Source organism: Ovis aries, chromosome 15, assembly GCF_016772045.2.
Source record: "Ovis aries strain OAR_USU_Benz2616 breed Rambouillet chromosome 15, ARS-UI_Ramb_v3.0, whole genome shotgun sequence".
NCBI lineage: Eukaryota > Metazoa > Chordata > Mammalia > Artiodactyla > Bovidae > Ovis > Ovis aries.
In genome coordinates this window covers 72,481,220-72,505,645 of record NC_056068.1, presented here as the reverse complement: position 1 = coordinate 72,505,645, position 24,426 = coordinate 72,481,220, and the positions used below count along the sequence as shown (strand labels likewise).

At 39.1% G+C, this 24,426-nt stretch overlaps 1 protein-coding gene and 1 long non-coding RNA gene across 4 annotated transcripts in view; one reads left to right on the top strand and one right to left on the bottom strand.

Annotated features, from left to right (window-relative positions):
- Positions 1-24,426, bottom strand: part of TTC17 (tetratricopeptide repeat domain 17) — a 125,532-nt gene that overhangs the window by 4,990 nt on the left and 96,116 nt on the right. The window lies entirely within an intron of this gene.
- Positions 1,137-22,905, top strand: LOC132657888 (uncharacterized). The gene is made up of 3 exons (XR_009596672.1): positions 1,137-13,098; positions 18,479-18,551; positions 20,570-22,905. It is a non-coding gene; the product is annotated as an uncharacterized LOC132657888 (long non-coding RNA).

Sequence of the window (24,426 nt, the reverse complement as noted above, 5' to 3'; positions counted from 1 at the left end):
GAGTTCACTCAAACTCATGTCCATAGAGTCGGTGATGCCATCCAGCCATCTCATCATCCTCTGTCGTCCCCTTTTCCCCCTGCCCCCAATCCCTCCCATCATCAGAGTCTTTTCCAATGAGTCAACTCTTCGCATGAGGTGGCCAGAGTACTGGAGTTTCAGCTTTAGTATCATTCCTTCCAAAGAACACCCAGGACTGATCTCCTTTAGAATGGTCTGGTTGGATCTCCTTGCATTCAAGGGACTCTCAACAGTCTTCTTCAACACCACAGTTCAAAAGCATCAATTCTTTGGCACTCAGCTTTCTTCACAGTCCAACTTTCGCATCCACACATGACCACTGGAAAAACCATAGCCTTGACTAAACAGACCTTTGTTGGCAAAGTAATGTCTCTGCTTTTCAATATGCTATCTAGGTTGGTCGTAACTTTTCTTCCAAGGAGTAAGCATCTTTGAATTTCATGGCTACAGTCACCATCTGCAGTCATTTTGGAGCCCCCAAAAATAAAGTCCAACACTGTTTCCCCATCTATTTCCCATGAAGTGATGGGACCAGATGTCATGATATTCGTTTTCTGAATGTTGAGCTTTAAGCCAACTTTTTCACTCTCCTCTTTCACTTTCCTCAAGAGGGTTTTTAGTTCCTCTTCACTTTCTGCCATAAGGGTGGTGTCATCTGCATATCTGAGGTTATTGATATTTCTCCCAGCAATCTTGATTCCAGCTTATGCTTCTTCCAGCCCAGCGTTTCTCATGATGTACTCTGCATAGAAGTTAAATAAGCAGGGTGACAATATACAGCCTTGATGTACTCCTTTTCCTATTTGGAACCAGTTGGTTGTTCCATGTCCAGTTCGAACTGTTGCTTCCTGACCTGCATAGAGGTTTCTCAAGAGGCAGGTCAGGTGGTCTGTATTCCCATCTCTTTCAGAATTTTCCAGTTTATTGTGATCCACACAGTCAAAGGGTTTGGCAGAGTCAATAAAGCAGAAATAGACGTTTTTCTGGAATTCTCTTGCTTTTTCGATGATCCAGTGCATGTTGGCAATTTGATCTCTGGTTCCTCTGCCTTTTCTAAAACCAGCTTGAACATCTGGAAGTTCACGGTTCATGTATTGCTGAAGCCTGGCTTGGAGAATTTTGAGCATTACTTTACTAGCGTGTGAGATGAGTGCAATTGTGTGGTAGTTTGAGCATTCTTTGGCATTGCCTTTCTTTGGGACTGGAATGAAAACTGACCTTTTCCAGTCCTGTGGCCACTGCTGAGTTTTCCAAATTGGCTGGCATATTGAGTGCAGCACTTCCACAGCATCATCTTTCAGGATTTGAAATAGCTCTAATCTACATCTAATTTTTAATTTCCCTGTTTCATTTACCCCTTTTGATGGATGTTTCTAATTCCCAGCCATTCTGGTTGAGGCAACTGGAAAACTTACTCTGCTTCCTATCTTGTTTTGTTCTTTCAATCTATTTTTTTGGTAATTCTATCATTTTTCATTGGCGGGGCACATAGGGTGATATAAATACTATTTCCTGCCTTGTTTTTGTGTTGGTTCTACATGTAAATATATTCCTTGATTACTGACATTACTTTTGTGTGGCTTCTCTAGTCATCTCTTGGTTGGCTAAAGTTTATCTTTTAATAGTTTTCTTAAGAAGGGTTAATAGGAAAATTATTCTCTGAGACGGTTGTCATGGGGTGAATTGTGTCTGCCCAGAGTTATATGTTCAAGTCTCAATCCCTAGTTATCTCAGAATGCAACTGTATTTAGAAATAGAGTCTTTAGAGAGCATACTAAGTTAAAAATGAGGTCATTATTGTAGGGCCCTAATCTAATGTAACTGGCTTTCTAGGTGGCTCAGCAGGAAAGAATTTGCCTGCAATGCAGGAGATGCGTGTTCGATCCCTGGGTCAGGAAGATCCCCTGGAGGAGGAAATGGCAACCCACTCCAGGATTCTTGCCAGGGGAGCCTGGTGGACTATAGTCCATGGGGTAGCAAAAGAGTCGGACACGACTTAGTGACCAAACAACAAAATCTAATGTAAGTGGATTTATAGAAGAGAAGGAGATACATCAGTGTCCTCTGTGCAGATGACCACTTGAAGAGCTGCCTAGAGGATAGCCAGCTGCAAGCCAAGGAGAGAGGCCTGAGAAGAAAACAACCCTGCCGGTACCTGGATCCCCAACTTGTAGCCTCCAGCACTGAGAGGATACATTTCTGTTGTTCCAGTCACCTTGTCGGCAGTAGAAGAAGAAATGAAGGAGAAGGCAGCGGCGCCCCACTCCAGTGCTCTTGCCTGGAAAATCCCATGGACGGAGCAGCCTGGTGGGCTGCAGTCCATGGGGGCGCTAAGAGTCGGACACGACTGAGCGACTTCACTTTCACTTTCGTGCATTGGCAAGAACACTGGCAACCACTCCAGTGTTCTTGCCTGGAAAATCTCAGGGACGGGGGGAGCCTGGTGCGTTGCCATCTATGGGGCTGCACAGAGTCGGACATGACTGAAGCGACTTAGCAGCAGCAGCAGCCGGCAGTATTGTTATGGCAGCCCTAACAAACTAATACAATCGAGTATGTTCAGAACTTTGTCTGTAGCCTTTATGCCTGAAACACAACTGGCTGGATATAACCGTGGCCCATTCTTTCCTTGAATAATCTGCTGGCATTGCTCCATTGCTTCTTGGTGTAACATGACAGTAACTCTGAAGCTACCCTGATGTACCCCTCCTTCTTAATGACTTGATCCTTCTGACTGGCTTATCAAAAGGATTCTTTTGTTGTGTGTGTGTGTGTGTTTTTTTAAGAAAATAAAATTATCTTTCTTTACTGCCAATATCTGACACATTCCAAAGAACATACCTGGAGCAGGAGATGGCAACCCACTCCAATATTCTTGCCTGAAAAATTCCATGGACAGAAGAGTCTGGTGGGCTGCAGTCCACGGGGTCACAAAGAGTCGGACGTGACTGACTGACTAACACACTTACTGCCAATATATGACACACTCCAAGGAACACATATATAGGTTATATATGTGTTGTAAATATATACACATAGATAATATGTAATTATATAAAATATACACTTATGCTGTAAAGCATAAAATAATCAATATCCCAGAAACTACTACCCTCATAAGATTCACCCATGAGGCTGAATGTAGTTTTTAGTTCGTGCAAGTTCCTTGCTGCACAATTACACTGTCCACTAGGTGAATATACTATGATATGTTTATCTACTTTCTGTAAATGGTGGTGGCAGGGTGGTGAGGTACCTTGCATCTACCTGTGTCTTCTCTCACGGTGCTGGCCTCTGGCTTTGCTCCAGAGGCATACATTATCCCAAGTGTTGTGTTTATGATCCCACTGCTCTTTTTATTTATTTATTTTTTAACTTTTTATTTATTTATTTAACTTTACAATACTGTATTGGTTTTGCCATACATTGACATGAATCCACCATGGGTGTCCATGAGTTCCCAACCCTGAACCCCCCCTCCCACCTCCCTCCCCATATCATCTCTCTGGGTCATCCCAGTGCACCAGCCCCAAGCATCCTGTATCCTGTATCGAACCTAGACTGGTGATTGGTTTCTTACATGATAGTATACATGTTTCAGTGCCATTCTCCCAAATCATCCCACCCTCTCCTTCTCCCACAGAGTCCAAAAGTCTGTTCTATACATCTGTGTCTCTTTTGCTGTCTCACATACAGGGTTATCATTACCATCTTTCTAAATTCCATATATATGTGTTAGTATACTGTATTGGTGTTTTTCTTTCTGGCTTACTTCACTCTGTATAATAGGCTCCAGTTTCATCTACCTCATTAGAACTGATTCAAATGTATTCTTTTTAATGGCTGAGTAATACTCCATTGTGTATATGTACCACAGCATCCTTATCCATTCATCTGCTGATGGACATCTAGGTTGCTTCCATGTCCTGGCTATTATAAACAGTGCTGCAATGAACATTGGGGTACATGTGTCTCTTTCAATTCTGGTTTCCTCAGTGTGTATGCCCAGCAGTGGGACTGCTGGGTCATAAGGCAGTTCTATTTGCAATTTTTAAGGAATCTCCACACTGTTCTCCATAGTGGCTGTACTAGTTTGCATTCCCACCAACAGTGTAACAGGGTCCCCTTTTCTCCACACCCTCTCCAGCATTTATTGCTTGTAGACTTTTGGATCACAGCCATTCTGACTGGTGTGAAATGGTACCTCACTGTGGTCTTGATTTGCATTTCTCTGATAATGAGTGATGTTGAGCATCTTTTCATGTGTTTGTTAGCCATCCGTATGTCTTCTTTGGAGAAATGTCTATTTAGTTCTTTGGCCCATTTTTGATTGGGTCATTTATTTTTCTGGAATTGAGCTGCATAAGTTGCTTGTATATTTTTGAGATTAGTTGTTTGTCAGTTGCTTCATTTGCTATTATTTTCTCCCATTCTGAAGGCTGTCTTTTCACCTTGCTTATAGTTTCCTTTGTTGTGCAGAAGCTTTTAATTTTAATTAGATCCCATTTGTTTATTTTTGCTTTTATTTCCAGTATTCTGGGAGGTGGATCACAGAGGATCCTGCTGTGATTTATGTCAGAGAGTGTTTTGCCTATGTTCTCCTATAGGAGTTTTATAGTTTCTGGTCTTATGTTTAGATCTTTAATCCATTTTGAGTTTATTTTTGTGTGCGGTGTTAGAAAGTGTTCTAGTTTCATTCTTTCACAAGTGGTTGACCAGTTTTCCCAGCACCACTTGTTAAAGAGATTGTCTTTAATCCATTGTATATTCTTGCCTCTTTTGTTGAAGATAAGGTGTCCACAGGTGTGTGGATTTATCTCTGGGCTTTCTATTTTGTTCCATTGATCTATATTTCTGTCTTTGTGCCAGTACCATACTGTCTTGATGACTGTGGCTTTGTAGTAGAGCCTGAAGTCAGGCAGGTTGATTCCTCCAGTTCCATTCTTCTTTCTCAAGATTGCTTTGGCTATTCGAGGGTTTTTGTATTTCCATACAAATCTTGAAATTATTTGTTTTAGCTCTGTGAAGAATACCGCTGGTAGCTTGATAGGGATTGCACTGAATCTGTAGATTGCTTTGGGTAGTATTGATTCTTCTGATCCATGAACATGGTATATTTCTCCATCTATTAGTGTCCTCTTTGATTTTTTTCATCAGTGTTTTATAGTTTTCTATATATAGATCTTTAGTTTCTTTAGGTAGATATATTCCTAAGTATTTTATTCTTTTCGTTGCAATGGTGAATGGAATTGTTTCCTTAATTTCTTTTTCTACTTTCTCATTATTAGTGTATAGGAATGCAAGGGATTTCTGTGTGTTGATTTTATATCCTGCAACTTTACTATATTCATTGATAAGCTCTAGTAATTTTCTGGTGCAGTCTTTAGGGTTTTCTATGAGGGTTTTCTTAGAGGATCATGTCATCTGCAAACAGTGAGAGTTTTACTTCTTCTTTTCCAATTTGGATTCCTTTTCTTTCTTTTTCTGCTGATTGCTGTGGCCAAAACTTCCAGAACTATGTTGAACAGTAGCGGTGAAAGTGGGCACCCTTGTCTTGTTCCTGACTTTAGGGGAAATGCTTTCAACTTTTCACCATTGAGGATTAATGTTTGCTGTGGGTTTGTCATATATAGCTTTTATTATGTTGAGGTATGTTCCTTCTATTCCTGCTTTCTGGAGAGTTTTTATCATAAATGGATGTTGAATTTTGTCAAAGGCCTTCTCTGCATCTATTGAGATAATCATATGGCTTTTATTTTTCAATTTGTTAATGTGGTGAATTACATTGATTGATTTGCAGATATTGAAGAATCCCTGCATCCCTGGGATAAAGCCCTCTTGGTCATGGTGTATGATCTTTTAAATGTGTTGTTGGATTCTGATTGCTAGAATTTTGTTAAGGATTTTTGCATCTATGTTCATCAGTGATATTGGCCTGTAATTTTCTTTTTCTGTGGCATCTTTGTCAGGTTTTGGTATTAGGGTGATGGTGGCCTCATAGAATGAGTTTGGAAGTTTACCTTCCTCTGCAATTTTCTTGAAGAGTTTGAGTAGGATAGGTGTTAGTGCTTCGCTAAATTTTTGGTAGAATACAGCTGTGAGGCCGTCTGGACCTGGGCTTTTGTTTGCTGCAAGATTTCTGATTACAGTTTCAATTTCTGTGCTTATGATGGGTCTGTTAAGATTTTCTATTTCTTCCTGGTTCAGTTTTGGAAAGTTGTACTTTTCTAAGAATTTGTCCATTTATTCCGCATTGTCCATTTTATTGGCATATAATTGCTGATAGTAGATCTCTTATGATCCTTTGTATTTCTGTGTTATCTGTTGTGATCTCTCCATTTTCATTTCTAATTTTATTGATTTGATTTCCACTGCTCTTTTTAGACACTGTTCTATCGCACACATACACATATTTACCCCAATAATACAATGCTTAGTTGACTTCTTCCTGTGCATTATAAAAATGGTATAATACTGTAAGCAGTCTTCTGGGATTTGGGCGTTTTTACTCAACACTCTTAGGCACTCCATGTTGCTGAATGTAGTTCTTAGCTCACTCAATTTCCTTTATACACAATTAAACATCCATTAAGTGAATATACCATAATGTGTTTATCCATTTTCTGTAAATGGGGGGAGGAGTTTGCATTACTTCCTGTTGTCAGTAAATGTGCAAGGAGTTTCTCTAGTCTATATACATGGGAGTGGAGCTGCTACATCCCAGGATGTGCCAATGTCCAAGAGAAAGTAAAATTGCTTCCTAAAGGTTTTACAAGTTACAGTCCTACCAGCAATGTTTAAAAGTGCCTCCTACTTTCTACCCTTTACAATTCTTAGTATTATCAGTGGGGGTGAAACGGTATCTTACTGTAGCCTTAATCTGCATTTCCTATTAGTGAGATTGAGAACTGTTTTTTAATTGGTCATAGACACACTGGTCTTATTGTTTTCTGTCGAATGTCTGTTAATATCTTTTCTATACTTTTTTTCTTTCTTATTTATCTTTCTCATCACTTTATTTCCATGCTCTGCATATTAATCCTTATAAACTAAGAGTGTTACATGAATTTTCCTTACTCTGGCTTCTTTTTCATTAAAAAAAATCTTTAATTAAAACATTTTAAATGTTAATGTAGTTGAACCTATTAACATTCTCTTCTCTGGTTTGTGCTTCTATAATCTTCTTCAAGAAACCTTTTTGTACTTCAAGGCCAGAAAGATCATCTCTCATATTTTAATTTTTAAAGTTTTGTTTTTGATGCTTGAATCCTTAATTTGTGTGGAATTCATTTTTTGTGTAGGATGTGAGGGGCCGACTGAAATTAAGTAACTGCCCTAGAAAGCTTCCTCCCCACTGATCTTGCATAGCTCCATGTAAGCTAGAGACTGTTATACAGGCTTTTATTCACCTTTGTTATTTTTGTTTATTCCTTGAGTAAATGGCACAATGTTTTATTTTATAATTTTTTATAAAAGTAAGGCAATTCTCACAACCTTATTCTTTTCATGAATGTCATATCTATTTTTTACTCTTCCATATAAATGTAAAGATCTGCTATTCAAGAGCCATAAAAAACCCCAAAACCTGTTATTTTGATTATAACAGAATTGACTTTATAAATCAAATTGTGGAAAACTGAGGTGTTTATGGTATGTATGTTCTTATCCATGAACATTACATACCCTTCTGCTTATTTAGGTCTTTTAAAATGTCTTTCAGTAAAGTTTTATCACTTTCTGCACATAGGCCTTATGACTTTCTGGTTAGATTTAGTACTGGGAATTTTATATAAATTTTTTTTTGGAGAACTATATTTTTGTAACAAAGTAACTACATGTTAAAATTATGTTTTCTAGTATTTATTGCTGCTGTATAGAAATGTAACATTTTTATTTACTGACTTTACAGGCAACTACCTTGATAACACATTGTTACTTCTAAAAATGTGTGTGTCTTTTAGGTTTGCTATGCAGATAATCACATCATTTCTGAATAACATGTTTTTTTTCTTCCTAATACTTATGCTAGGACTTTAAGTACAATGCTGAGAAGAAGGGGTAATGGTGGGCATTATTTTTCCTGACTTCAAAGAATTATTTAAAATACTTCTTCCATTAAGAATTATCATTGATAAAAATGTTTTGTGGATTCTTCTCATCAGATTAAAGAAATTCTTCTATATTCTTAATTTGTACTACCTTTAGTTCATGAGTGTACTGAATTTTATAAAATGCAATCTACTGAAATGATTTCATAATTTTTCTCCTTTAATTTGGGTGATGAAATTTTAGCTTCTCCTGAAGCTACACCACAGGCTAACATACTTATGAATATAAATTCGAATGGACTGACTGACTGAGCAGCAGCAGAAAAAGGTGTGTGTGTGTGTGTTGGTTTGTCAGGTTGTTTCATTAAATCAATCATTTTCTGCTTTATATATTTTGAAGTTATCTTACTGGGTATGCATAAGGTTATCATTATCAGTCAGTTCAGTTGCTGAGTAGTGTTTGACTCTTTGCGACCCCAAGGACTGCAGCATGCCAGGCTTCCCTGCCCATCACCAACTCCTGGAGTTCACTCAAACTCAGGTCCATCGAGTCGGTGATGCCATCCAACCATCTCATCCTCTGTCATCCCCTTCTCTAGCTGCCTTCAATCTTTCCCAGCATCCGGTCTTTTCTAATGAGTCACTTCTTTGCATCAAGTGGCCAAAGTACTGGAGCTTCAGCTTCAACATCAGTCCTTCCAATGAATATTCAGGACTGATTTCCTTTAGGGTTGACTGGTTGGATCTCCTTGCAGTCCAAGGGACTCTCAAGAGTCTTCTCCAACACCACAGTTCAAAAACATCAATTCTTTGGTGCTCAGCTTTCTTTATGGTCCAGCCCTCACATCCATACATGACTACTGGAAAAACCATGACTATACGGACCTTTGTTGGCAAAGTAATATTTCTGCTTTTTAATATGCTGTCTAGGTTAATCGTAACTTTTCTTCCAAGGAGCAACTGTTTTTAATTTCACGGCTGCAGTCACCATCTGCAGTGATTCTGGAGCCCAAGAAAATAAAGTCTGTCACTATTTCCACTGTTTTCTCATCTATTTGCTATGAAATGATGGGACCGGATGCCATGATCTTAAGAGTTTTGAATGCTAAGTTTTAAGCCACCTTTTTCACTCTCCTCTTTCAGATTCATCAAGAGACTCTTTAGTTCCTCTTTGCTTTCTACCATAAGGGTGGTTTCATCTGCATATCTGAGGTTATTGATATTTCTCCCTGCAATCTTGATTCCAGCTTGTGCTGGAATCAAGCCTCACATTTTGCATGATGTACTCTGCATACAAGTTAAATAAACAGGGTGACAATATACATACAACCTTGTTGTACTCCTTTCCCAACTTGGAACCAGTCCGTCATTCCATGTCTGGTTCTAACTGTTGCTTCTTGATCTGTATACAGATTTCTCAGGAGGCAGCCTAGGTGATCTGCTATTCTCATCTCTTGAAGAACTTTCCAGTTTGTTGTGATCCACACAAAGGTTTTAGCATGGTCAATGAAATAGAAGTAGGCATTTTTCTGGAACTCTTGCTTTTTCGATGATCCAACAGATGCTGGCAATTGACCTCTGGTTCCTCTGCCTTTTCTAAATCCAGCGTGAACATCTGGAGTTCTCGGTTCAAGTACTGTTGAAGCCTAGCTTGGAGAATTTTGAGTATTACTTTGCTAGTGTGTGAGATGACTGCAATTGTATGGTAGTTTGAACATTCTTTGGCATTGCCCTTCTTTGGGAACGGAATGAAAACTGACCTTTTCCAGTCCTGTGGTCACTGCTGAGTTTTCCAAATTTGCTGGCATATTGAATGCAGCACTTTCACAGCATCATCTTTTAGGATTTGAAATAGCTCAGCTGGAATTCCTTCACCTCCACTAGCTCTGTTTGTAATGATGCTTCCTAAGGCTCACTTGACTTTGCACTCCATGATGTCTGGGTCCAGGTGAGTGATCACAACACTGTGGTTATCTGGGTCACTAAGATCTTTTTTGTATAGTTCTTCTGTGTATTCTTGTCACCTCTTAATATCTTCTGCTTCTGTTAGGTCCATACTGTTTCTGTCCTTTATTGAGCCCATCTTTGCATGAAATGTTCCCTTGGTACCTCTTATTTTCTTGAAGAGATCTCTAGTCTTTCCCATTCTATTGTTTTCCTCTATTTCTTTGCATTGATAACTCAGGAAGGCTTTCTTATCTTTCTTTGGTATTCTTTGGAACTCTGCATTCAGATGTATATATCTTTCCTTTTCTCCTTTGCCTTTCACTTCTCTTCTTTTCTCAGCTATTTGTAAGGCCTCTTGAGACAACCATCTTGTTTTTTGCACTTCTTTTTCTGGTATATATTTCTGGTGAATTAAAGCTTTTATCATTACATGGTCATTCTCTCTTACCCTAATAATTTTTCTGCTCTGAAATATATCTTTTCAGGTAATTAATGTAACTGTCTTTACTACCTTTTGGTAGTATATTCATTTTTGATTAGTATTTTCCCATTATTTTCAGCATTTCTATTATGTTTTAGGTATGACTTAAAAAATATATGTAGCTCCTTTAAAAAATTTCCAATTTGACATTAGTGTGATTTACACTGTGGATGATTTTAAAGACTATTATATTTCTTGGTTTCTTTTATCCAAATTCTTGAATGCTTTTTTTCCTTTTTTGGTGGCATTTCTTGTTTTTTTTTTTTTTTGTCCTTCTCTTCTTACTCCATTATTTTATCCTCACAGGTTTGGGATTTGCACATTTTTTAAAAGGTTACCCTTAAATTTCTACTCAATTTTTAACTTAAAGTCCAAGCAACATACTAACTTAACCCTCTTGAACACGAAAAGGGCCTTTAAATACCTTAACTCTGTTTATCCCATTCTCAAATGTACATTTGTCCAGAATTTGTTTCATCATTACAAAAGAAATCTCAAACTGTTTTCTACAGTGTTTGTTTGGGTTTGTATACCTGTGTTATTTTATTTGCTTAGTAAATCTTCCTTTGCTTCAGATAGCTTTTCTTTAGTTATCATACAGAAAAGCTCCTTCAGGGTGGGGCTCTTGGTAAACTTTTTCCAGTTCTTTAAGTGCCTTTACTCTTCGTCATTGTAGGGGCCACAATTCTAGAGGGCCTGGTATCCTTCCAAAACTGTCATCTGGATTAGACAGTTGCTATGAGAAACATTCAATCAAATTCCTCTATAGGAAATCTGTCCTTTCTGTCTCCATGAGGGCAGAGATCTTTGTCTTAATTTTTCTTCACTGCTATACACCAAGCCCTTGAGAAGTATTTTGCACAAAGCAGGCCTTTGCTACATATTTGTTGAATGAATGGCTGCTGTTATATTTCTTAAGCTAGTTCCTCTCAGATGCAAATCCAAAATTGTACAATCTGCTTTGTGAAGTTGTGGCTGAACACTACAAACCACATTTCTCCTTTGCTAGCGGGCTTCTTGTTGAGTTCTGCAAATGTGTGCTAGGCATTGGAAGGTGGGAAGGAGTGGGATTTTTTCCCTCAGTTGGTATGCTATTCCAGTTGCTCATTCTGGCAACACTTCCAGACCCAGTGGCCAGCCTGTGCTCTCTCCTCTGAAGCAGGAACTCTAGTTCACCCAGAGTTCTTACCTGTGAACTCTAGATTTCAGAAACCCCAAGGATTTGCCTTCCCACTCCCTACACTGCATATCTCTGATTTACTTAAGTGTTTCCTTTTCTCTTTTTCAGCCCTCCACCACAATGTACAGTCATGTCTCAGAGATCCTGCTTGGTTACAGACCTCCACAATAAAGGGAATACTGCAAAAAAGCGAGTCACACAAACTTTTTGGTTTCCTAGTACATATAGAAGTTATGTTTACATTTAATACTATAGTCTATTATGTGTGCAGTAGCACTGTGTCTAAAAAAATATGTGCTGTTTTGTTAGTCGTTCAGTCGTTTGTGACCCCATGGACTGGAGCCCACCAAGCTCCTCTGTCCATGGAATTCTCCAGGCAAGAATACTGGAGTGGGTTGCCATGCCCTTCTCCAGGGGATCTTCCTGACCCAGGGACTGAACCCAGGTCTCCTGCAGTGCAGGCAGATTCTTAACTGTTTGAGCTACCCAGGAAGCCCTAAAAAAAGAAAAAACAAAACTATGTACATATCTTCATTAAAAATACCTCCTTGCTAAAAAATGGTGACAATCAGCTGAACCTTCAGTGAGTGGGAACAGTAACATCAAAGATCACTGGTCAGGGATCACCGTAACAGAAGTCGTAACGAAAAAGTTCAAAGTATTGTGAGAATTACCAAAATGTGACACAGAGAAAGTGAAAACCGCACCAACAGATTTGCTCAAGACAGGGTTCCCACAAACCTTCAATCTGCAAAAAATGCAGCATCTGCCAAGCACAATAAAGTGAAGTGCAATAAAACTAGGTCTGCCTGTAATCAGTTCTCTAAATTAAATTTGTTTTTTGAAATACGTAATGATGTTTCTGTTTTCCTGACAGGATCCTGACTGAAACAGACACTCTGAAGATATCTTTTGTCTTTGCCATAATGCATCTTGGCGTGGATTTATTTCTATTTACCCAGTTTGGGACACCTAGTGCTTCCTGAATCTGTGGATTTGCTTATTTCCTTATCTTTATAACACTCCAGGTAATTTTTTACATAAAGTTTACAATTCACTGATTACTCAATTGTGGCTAAATCTATCTAACTCATCCGCTGGGCACTTGACTTAATTAGTTACACAAATGTATTTTTAGCTTAAGATGTATGTAATTTGTAAAAATTTGCCTACTCATTTTTTGATATGCCATTTCTTTGCTCACCGTTGTGACTACACCTTTTAGGTGTTTTAGAATGAAAAATTTCAAATGCATATACAAAAAAAGGAAACAGTATAATGAACTCCATGTGCTCACCACCTAGATTCAACATGTATCAGCAACTCATGGTCATACTCACGTACACAAGGTAATGGTTGTCTCGTGGAATGCATTTGGGAGCACTGCCATCTCTTCATTTTTTTGGAATACTTTGAAAGGGGTAAGTATTAACTTTTCTTTGTATGTTTGATAGACTTGCCCTGTGAAGCTATCTAGTCCTAGACTTTTGTTTTTTGTAGTTTCTTGATTACGGATTCAGTTTTAATACTAGTAGTTGATCTGTTCAGATTATCTGTTTCTTCCTGATTGAGTCGTGGAAGACTGTATGTTTCTAGAAATTTATTCATTTCTTCTTCTAGGTTATCCAGTTTCTTGGCATATAACTGTTCGTAGTATTCTCTATTTTTTTTTTTCCATAGTATTCTCTTATGACTGTATATCTGTGATATGTTTTAATTTCTGTCATTTGGATCCTTTCTCTTTTATCCTTGATGAGCCTGGATAAAGTCTTATTACTTTTATCTTTACAAAAAAAACAGTTCTTGGTTTCTCTGACCTTTTCTATTGTTTTGCTTGGTCTCTACTTCTCCTATTTTATTATTTCCTAACTTATTCAGTTCAGTTCAGTTCAGTCACTCAGTCGTGTCTGACTCTTTGCGACCCCATGAATCGCAGCACGCCAGGCCTCCCTGTCCATCACCAATTCCCAGAGTTCACTCAGATTCACGTCCATCAAGTCAGTGATGCCATCCAGCCATCTCATCTTCTGTCGTCCCCTTTTCCTCCTGCCCCCTCAATCCCTCCCAGCATCAGGGTCTTTTCCAATGAGTCAACTCTTCTCATGAGGTGGCCAAAGTACTGGAGTTTCAGCTTCAGCATCAGTCCTTCCAATGAATACCCAGGACTGATCTTCTTTAGGATGGACTGGTTGGACCTCCTTGCAGTCCAAGAGTTTTCTCTAACACCACAGTTCAAAAGCATCAATTCTTCGGCACTCAGCTTTCTTTACAGTCCAACTCTCACATCCATACGTGACCACTGGAAAAACCACAGCCTTGACTAGATGGACCTTTGTTGGCAAAGTAATGTCTCTGCTTTTCAATATGCTATCTAGGTTGGTCATAATTTTCCTTCCAAGGAGTAAGCATCTTTGAATTTCATGGCTGCAATCACCATCTGCAGTGATTTTGGAGCCCCCAAAAATAAAGTCCAACACTGTTTCCATTGTTTCCCCATCTACTTCCCATGAAGTGATGGGACCAGATGCCATGATCTTAGTTTTCTGAATGTTGAGCTTTAAGTCAACTTTTCCACTCTCCTCTTTTACTTTCATCAAGAGGCTTTTGAGTTCCTCTTCACTTTCTGCCATAAGGGTGGTGTCATCTGCATATCTGAGGTTATTGATATTTCTCCTGGCAATCTTGATTCCAGCTTGTGTTTCTTCCAGCCCAGCATTTCTCATGATGTACTCTGCATATAAATTAAATAAGCAGGGTGACAATATACAGCCTTGATGTACTCCTTTTCCTATTTGGAACCAGTCTATTGTTCCATGTCCAGTTCCAACTGTTGCTTCCTGACCTGCATAGAGGTTTCTCAAGAGGCAGGTCAGGTGGTCTGTATTCCCATCTCTTTCAGAATTTTCCAGTTTATTGTGATCCACACAGTCCAAGGCTTTGGCAGAGTCAATAAAGCAGAAATAGATGTTTTCTGGAACTCTCTTGCTTTTTCAATGATCCAGTGCATGCTGGCAATTTGATCTCTGGTTCCTCTGCTTTTTCTAAAACCAGCTTGAACATCTGGAAGTTCATGGTTCACATATTGCTGAAGTCTGGTTTGGAGAATTTTGAGCATTACTTTACTAGCATGTGAGATGAGTGCAATTGTGCGGCAGTTTGAGCATTCTTTGGCATTGCCTTTCTTTGGGACTGGAATGAAAACTGACCTTTTCCAGTCCTGTGGCCACTGCTGAGTTTTCCAAATTTGCTGGCATACTGAGTGCAGCACTTCCACAGCATCATCTTTCAGGATTTGAAATAGCTCAACTGGGTTTATCTTTTTCTTTCCCAGGCAAGAATGCTGGAGTAGGTTGCCATATCCTTCTCCAGGGGATCTTCCTGACCCAGGGGTAGAACCTGTGTCTCCTGCATTGCTGGCAGATTCTTTACCACTGAGCCACCAGGGAAGCCCTGTTTCTTTTTCTAATTCCTTTAGATGGTAGGTGGTTATGTTTAAGATTTTGTTTCTTGAGGTATGCCTGCATTGCTACAAAATTCCCTCTTGTGACTGTTACTGCTGTGTCCCACAGACTTTGGAAAGTTGTTTATTTTCATTTGTCTCAAGGTATTTTCTGATCTCCTCTTTGATTTCTTCATTGACCTGCTGGTTTTTAAGTATCATGTTTAGTCTCCATGTATTTCTGTTTTTCCCATTTTTCTTTTGTAACTGATCTCTAGTTTTCATATTGTTGTGGTCAGATAAGATGCTTGATATAACTTCTATGCTCCTAAATTTACTGGGACTAGTTTTGTGTCCTAGCATGTGATCCATTCAGGAGAATGGTCCATGTGCACTTGAAAACAATGTGTATTCTGCTGTTTGGGGATGGAGTGTGTGTGTGTGTGTGTGTGTGTGTGTTAGTTGCTCAGTTGTGTCCAACTCTTGCAACCCTATAGTGTGTGTGTGTGTGTGTGTGTGTGTGTGTGTGTGTGTTAGTTGCTGTTTGGGGATGGAGTGTGTATGTGTGTGTGTGTGTGTGTGTTAGTTGCTCAGTTGTGTCCAACTCTTGCAACCCTATAGACCAGAGACCATCAGGCCCCCCTGTCCATGGAATTCTCCAGGCAAGAATACTGGAGTGGGTAGCCATTTCCTTCTCCAGAGGATTTTCTCGATCCAGGGATTGAACCTGGGTCTCCTGCAATTCTGGCAGTTTCTTTACCATCTAAGCCACCAGGGAAGCCTGGAATGTCCTATAGATATCTATTAAAGCCAAGTAGTCTAATGTCATTTAAGGCCACTGTTTCCTTATGGATTTTCTGTCTGGGTGATTAATTTGTCCATTGATATAAGTGGGGTATTAAAGTCCCCCATTATTATTGTATTACTGTCAGTCTTTAGGTCTTTTAATATTTGCTTTATATATTTAAGTGCTCCTGTATTGGGTGCATTTATGTTTATGAATGTTATATCCTCTTCTTGTATTGATCCCTTTATCATTACACAATGCCCTTCTTTGTCTTTTATTATAGACTTTGTTTTAAAGTGGAAAAGTATCTAAAGACCACAATCTGGGTACTGAGGGTGCTTACTAATACTGGGCTAGTGACTCTACTACAGCAAAATAAAGCCAGCATATGTGTAAATACGTCAATTAAATATATCAGGAATTCTTACTAATACTTTCAGTTTAAGATTAAAGATGTTTACGTCATTGTTCTCACATTTCTATGTTCTTTCACCCATATTCAAAATTCCAGTTTCCAAATCACCAACAAACCTACTCGTTTACTTTGCAGTACATGCACCCATAATCCCAAAGGAATAACATTAATATTATTAGCAACAGTACTACTGAAAACAGTATAAGGTTTTCCCTTGTTCTTAGGATAAATTTCATTAGGAATGTACAGCCAAATAACTGTGTTTTAAAGTCACTTGGAATAGTTCCTCTTGATGTGGTTATACTACCAATGGAATGCATAGTTAGGCTCAATTTTACTTTTAATTAGGAAATTACCTTATTTAAAAATTTTTTGTAATTATGCAAAATATTTGGCTTCAAAGTAAAAAAACGTAGATTCAAGGAAAGCTAGCTTTATTTCCTGTCTTTTCTACCCTATTTCTATCTTCCTTCCATGGACAGCATTTAAAAATTTTTTTCAAAGTTAGTCTTTTCATTTAAAAATATGTTTCTTTCTACAAATATTCTCCTTCCCTACAACTTGCTATTTTAAAAAGATATAAGTAGTAATCTGAGGTATAATTTTTTTCTATTGTTCTTTTTTTCACTTGCTGTATTCTGGAGATTATTTCATATAAGTTTATAGAGATTGTCCTCATTCATTTTGACAGCTGCAGAAGCCTCCACTGTGTGGATTTCACACACAATGAACAACCACAGTGAACTGTTTATTCAATCAACCCCCTACTACTGGGCATTTGGATTGTTTTTTGCTGACTAATACAAGTCAGGTTACAATCAACAGTCTTACTCATAGGTATTTTTGTCAGATAAATTTTTTGCCATTGTATTTTTAGGAAATATTCCTAAAAGTAGGATTGCTGGATGAATGGGTAAATGAATGTATAATCTTGCTAGATAGATAATCTGCTAGGCATCTAATTCCTCTCAGAGAGGAATTATTTTGCATTTCTCCCAACAGTGTATGGCAGTGCCAGTTTTCCCTAGGTCACACCAAGGGTATCCTAACAAACTTCTGAATTTTTGCCAAACATAGAGGCAAGAAATATCACAGTATAATTTTGTTCTTTTTCTAGCTTTTTGGGATAGAAGCACAGATCACTAATTTCAGCCTGTTTTTTTTTTTTTTTTTAAGTTAATATATCCATTAGTTTATACGGCTACAAACTTGCCTCAAGCATTGCTTTAGCTGCATCCCACAAGTTTTGATATACAAGATCTTTATTGTCATTCATTTAAAAATAGTTTCTAATTTTGCTTTCTTCACCAAATTGTGAGTTATTCAGAAAGTGAAAGTGTTAGTTGCTCAGTCGTGACCAATTCTTTGTGACCCCATGGACTGCAGCCCAACAGGCTCCTCTGTCCATGGAGTTCTTTAAGCAAGAATACTGGATCAGGCAGCCATTCCCTTCCCCAGGGGGACCTTCTTGACCCAGGGATTGAACCTGAGTTTCCTGCACTGCCAGCAGATTCTTCACCATCTTGAGCCACCAGGGGCAGGTACACTACTAATCTCACCAAAATCACTGGGAATTTTCTGTCTTTATTTTTTTTCTGATCTTTTTCTCTAGGTTAATTCCATTACAGCTGGAAAATAAACTCTGAATTATTTCAGTGGTTTAATATTTAACTGAGGCTTAATTTATGATTCAGCTTGTGATCAGTATGGTAAATGTTCCACATGCATTTTTAAAATAAGACGTTTGTCACCGTTGAATGTGGCATGATATGAATATCAGTTATGTCAAGTATGTATATAAGCAAGATGTTCTGTATCATATTTTTTGTCCGCTTAGTTCTGTCACCTATTAAGAGGTATGTTAAAGTGTATTTTGATCATGGATTCATTGCTCCCTTTACATCTGTCGATGTTTAATGTCTATCTATGTCATGTGAAACTATGATACTGATTCTGTACAGATACACAATTTTCAATATTCTGGTGGACTGACCACTTTATCAGTATGAATTGTCTTTATCTATAGAGTAATGCTTCCTGCCTTAAATTCCACATTGTCTGTTATTAGCATAGTAACAACAGCTTTCTTTTGATTAGTATTTATTTGATGTTATCTTTTTTCCATCGGTTTAATTTCAGCTGTTTTGAATATTACTACAGGTGTGTTATCTGCAAACAGCATATAATTGGGTTCAACATTTTAACCTAGTCTGATGTGAGCATTCTAATTGAGGTATGTAATCCTTTTATATAATTTACTGTGATCACTGATAAACTGGGCTTATTGCTATCATCTTACTATTTGCATTCTACTTCACCCACCTGTTTTATATTCCTTTGTCTTCGTGGCCTCCTTTATGAATTAATCAAATGTTTTTTATTATTTCATTTTCCCTTAATTATACATTCTTTAACTACTCTTTTAGTAATTAGCTAAAAGTACAACATGCATCTTTGATTTATTACAGACTAAAAATATAAAGTATTACTTCAATTTTATGACTTTCCTGTAATGCTAAAGCCTAATATTTTGTCCATGTGTATTTGTGGGAAATGAATCTTGTGTTTTCAGCTGTGTTCCCCTTGAAACTTATAAAGGTAGACTGTCACCCATGTTACTAGGCAACACTGCTTATGGTAAAGATGACCTGACTCTAAACTGCCAGTGGACTGTGATGACCTGGTAGAAAGACCCAGCTCTGAGTTTTCCCCTGTGTGACATTTCTTGTCCCTTGTTAGAACTCTTAGACTCTAGGCCACAGGACTGTTATAAGAGGCATTGGTTCTTACATGGAACTTGAGACTTCCAGGCTAGGATGGTTCCCACACTCACCTATGTGGTCCTGATCCCTTATCCCTCAGCTGTCAGCTGGGGGGCTGAGTAGAGAACAGTCCCCAGGACTGCTGTCAGAAAGCTATGGGAACTCTTGGAGAAATACATGAAAAGCTGCTCTGCTGGCTTGCTATGTGTTCTGTATTCTCCAGAGTGAAAGCAAGACAACAGCTCTACTGGGTTGTGCAAAATATGAAACATCTGTCGAGCTGAGCTTCAAACCAGAGGCAGTGTGCATTGCAGAGTGGTAGTAGCATCAGTGAAACAGACTTTCATACGCTTGGTTCAATGGCCAGAGCACCATGAAACAAATGGAACAGGGAGGGAGATGCTGGTAAGCCTCAGTGGGGACTAACCTTCTCAGAGTCTGATGGCAAAGGCTTACTGTGACAGGGGATAAATCTTCCCCTTGTAGGAATGGATGAAAGCTGGAGACAAACTTATGGTAAGAGAAAACGTCCCACTTTCCAAGAAATGCCTGGTGGAAAATGGGCTGACTGGCAAGAATCATATTCCCGTGGCGTAGCTGATGCATCTGAGCCAAAGGTGGCACTGATGCCTGACAAGGGGTGGGCAGGAGACAAGCACTCAAGGCTGCATGTTTGTGACTAGGTCTGGATCAGACAAGGGGGTGGAGCAGCGTGGCTCTGACCCAAGCTGGGTTGGCTGGGGATCCAACCAGCACAAAGTAGTGCTCACGCCACCACCTAAAGAACTGGGGGGACAAAAATGGGAGACTACCTCTGCACCAGCCCACAAGGTCAAAGAGGACGATGTGGCAACCTGGCAAACAAACTGGCTGCAACGGCAATGGCGGCAGCGTGCTGTGCATCTGGCATCACAGGCGAGACCTCGACAGAGGCCACCATGTGACAGTAACCTCGGCTGCAAGCTGGGCGGCTTTTTGAGGGCTCTGAAAGTGCATAATGATTGAACCCTAAAATGGAGTCTGACCAATGTCATCTGCTGACACTTACTGATAATTATGGTAATGCAAACTAAAAACTCTCTAAAGAGACAACTACAGATGGGGTTTTCGAGAAATAATAAAGGACAATGACTAAGTATTTTAAACGTTGAAGCAGAGAGGGTATGGAGATCCTTGTTCTTTTGTGAAAGGTAAATGGAAAAAGGTGCTTTTGCTTTGTTATCACTGCCATTTTCTAAGTGTGATCCTCTGATCAGCAACATCACCCAGAATCACCTGGGAATTTATGAGAAATGTAAATTATCAAGCCCAACCCTAGACTTACTAAATCAGTAAGTGAAGTCATAGAAGCCTAGCAATATGTTTTAACAAGTCCTCCAGGTGACTGCGGTGTATCCTCAAGTATAAGATCTACTGTGCTTAAAAGTTAATAAGGTCATGGTTGGTCTGTGAGCCTATAATGAAATCTCATGTTGGATTTACCTTCTAGCCCTATTAGGACCTAATAAAGGAGAAACGTTAGCTGTCACCAGACGAGACAGCTTACAGTAAAAATGACCTTGGTAAACTGTAACTGGACTGGTGAGACTGGAAAACATTGGAGGCAGAAATGGCACCCCACTCCAGTACTCTTGCCTGGGAAGCCCCATGGACAAAGGAGCCTGGTGAGTTACAGTCCACGGGGTCACAAAGGGTCGGACACGACTGAGCGACCGCACCTGCGTATGTGTGCGCGTTCCCAACAGCCTTATCAGCTTATCCCAGGGCTCTAATCTTTGGATGAAGATCAAACGGCCCACGCCCTTCAGCCAGATTATGCATACTGGAAAAGGCATCATTTAAAGGACTATCTATCCCAGATAAAAGGACCATCACCAGGTGCTCTTAACTAGCTCATGCACAGGGAAACGAAAGCACTTGTCTCTTGAATTCATGTTTCTCACTTAAGGAAAGTCTCTGCTCTGAACTGGTCTAGAGTAAGGACTGCTGACCCCAAATGCGGACCCACACTAGGAGGAGGAGACAACAGCAACGGTAGGCAGCTGACCCAACCGTCTGGACCTGTAAGATCAATCCCACTGAAAGAACTGTCTACCAAATGTGTGTCTCTCTAGCAACACTGAAAGTTATTGTTTTACTTCTAACCATACTGTTGCCCTCAGTGTTTAGGATGGTGAGAAAACTCTCAAATGAAGTCGTGACCGAGAATTGTGAATTATCTTAACCACTTGTGACATGTTTCACCGCAAGTCTACTGCGAGAATTTTATAAAGTTTTAAAATAAAGTTGTAATTCAGTGTAATTGGTAAAATGTATAGCCTATAGATACTTCTCCATTAGAAAAAAGAAAAAGACTGGGAAAAACTCTAAGCACCTGGTAGAAAGCCACCGCTGGGAGCCTCTAGGTACCATGGTTCTTGTGGCTAACTGTGTCCCTTTCTACTGCTCTGTGCATGTGGGGCTATTACAAAAGATACTGGTTCTCATATGGAACCTAGAGCATTTAAGTCAGGGTAGTCCTCACTTAACCATTTGACTTGTTCCCTCGTACCTGAACAGTCACTTGGCAGGAAAGAAGGGTGGGCAGAGAACGGCCCTGGCCTAATGAGTGCCTATTCTGGAGGTACGAGCCTGCTGCTGCTGTGGTGTCCTGGCCTCTGATCCTCAAGTGAAGCCCACGCCAAGTGAGGCCAATTACCCGAGTACGAAATGTCTGACTGGATCTGAGACCATCTACAGCGGCCAGTGTGATTCCTTTCTGCCTTTCGTATTGCTGTTGCTATGAACTGTAACCTCAGAAGACAGTACTGTTATTATTTTGTATCAACATACTTATTTACATATACCTTAATATTTACTCTTGCTGTTGTTTTCTTTGCTTTTTTCTGAGTTTCTAACTGGAATAGTTTTCCTTCTGTCTGAAAGAAATCCCTTAAGGACTTTTAATGCCAGTCTGCTGATAACATGTATCTTTCAGTTTCTGGTGGTCTAAAACCTTTATCTAAACTTCATAAAAAAATCAAGGTATAATATAAATGGAAATGCTCAGACCTTAGGTATAACATTCAGTTTGGACTATTACTTAAAGACACAGAAAACATTAAACACTCCAGAATGTTCTTTCAAGCTGCTTCCCAATCAACCCCTTCCCCTGACAAAGCAATTCACTCTTCTGATTTCTACCACCAGAGGTTAATTTTGCCTGATTTCGTATAGTTGGGAATCATACACTATACATTTTTTTGTGTCCAGTGACTTAATAGCACAGTATTTCTGAGATTCACCAGTATGGATATAGGATCTTTCTTGTCGAATAGTATCCACTGTATAAATATAATACTGATTATCTATTCTCTTATTGATGGGTATCTGTTTCCAGGTTTTTGGCTGTTATAAATAAATCTGCTGTGAACATTTTTTAACAAGTATTTTGTGGACATAGTTTTCATGGGGTTTCTCTGGTGGCTCAGACAGTAAAGAATACGCCTGCAGTGGAGGAGACCCAGGTTCAATCTCTGGGTAAGGAAGATCCCCTGGAGAATGGAATGGCTACTCCCTCCAGTACTCCTGCCTGGAGAATCAGAGGAGCATGGACTTGCAAAGAGTCAGACATGACTGACTGACACTTTCACTTTTTATTAAGTACCAGGCAGTAAAATACTGGATCATATATGCTTAGCTTTTTAATAAGCTATCAGACTGTCTTCCAAATAGCTGTACTATTTTATATTCTCACTAGCAATGTATCAGAGTTCTGGTTGCTCCATATCATCTCAAATTATCAATTTTTTCATTTTAGCCCTTCTGTTTCTTGCTTCAAACTTTTTTTAAAAAAATAAGAGTATAGCTGTATCTGCTGTCCTTTTTTATTGTTTGTATGATGTATTTTTCATCTTTGTATTTTCAGCCTTTCTGTGTCCTAATATTTGAAGAGTTTCTCTTATAAGCAGCATATAGTTGGATTTAATAAAAATCCATTCCATACAAAATGCTTTAATGATAAATCTTTTCTGAAGCTAACTAATGATATACTTATCTACTATTTTACTATCTGTGGTCTATTTTTATGTACTTTTTACCTTTCTTAATTTTCTTTGGATTAATCAAATGTTTTACATTATTTCATTCTCCTTCCACTGAATTACATTTTAAAACCATTTTTAGTAGTTAGCCTGGAACTTAAAACACACATTTTTATTACAGTCCAACGCAAACTTTCTTTTATGACTTGGCCGATACCAATTAGAACTTTTAGACTCCATTTATTTCTCTGCCATCGTTTATGTTACTGTTACCACGAATTTTGGTTATATATAAAGGTGAAGCTCCTCAGGGCAGTGCAGTTATCATTTTGTACAATTAGTATTCATTTATATTTTCTTTCCAGTGTTCTTTCCCTCTGGCATGCCCATATTTCTGTCTGGGATCATTTTTCTGAAGAACTCCCTTTAATTTTTATTTCAGTGCAAGCCTACTGGTGCCAAGGTCTCTGAATTTTTATTGAACACCTATCTATTTCATTTTAATTTCTAAAGGATATTTTTGCTGGAAAAGAATTCTAGGTTTGCAGTTTTCTTTTTTAGTACCTTAAAGATGTCATTGCATTGGCTGCTAGTTTTTATCATTTCCACTGAGACGCTGCCGGTTTTACTGTTGCTCCTTTTGAAAGGCACTGTGGTGGATTAAAGATCCACCATTAAAGATGGACCGTAGTCTTTGCACTACCAGCAGGTGAAGGATATCTCCCTTGCCCTGGGACTTGCTTTGACGGATGGAACTCGTAAAGGCGCTGCTGTTCCAGCTCTCTGCATGGGTTCTGAAAGGCCTGGATGCTTTTGCTCTCAGTCTCTTGGAGCCCTGAGACACCAGGTAAAAAGGTCCAGCTTCTCTGCTGGAGAGTCTGCTTGGAGAGAGACAATATACAGCTGTGTCTCATCTATTCCAACCACTCCAGATTTCTTTGGTGGTCAGCCCCAATTGAGACTCCATATGTTTGTGGTTGCATGGATGATTCCAAGTCAGATCAGAAGGAAATCCAGCTCAGGTTGCAGGGTCTTGAGCAAATAATAGTTTTGTTTTAAGCCACTCAATTCTGGCCTAATTTATTAAGCAAAAAAGATAACTAAAAACAATATCTGGTATCAAGAACAGACTGCTGCCATAATAGAAACTTAGAGCCATGCTGACAGTACTCTGGGGAATGGGTTGAGGATATTGCTGAAGGAACAGCAACAAGACCATTAATGCAGGCTGGAAGAGCACTGAGGAAACTGCTCCTGGAGGCTGGAGGAGAGGCATCATCACCTATTGGCAAAACAAACAGGGAGGCTCTATCTGGAATATAGG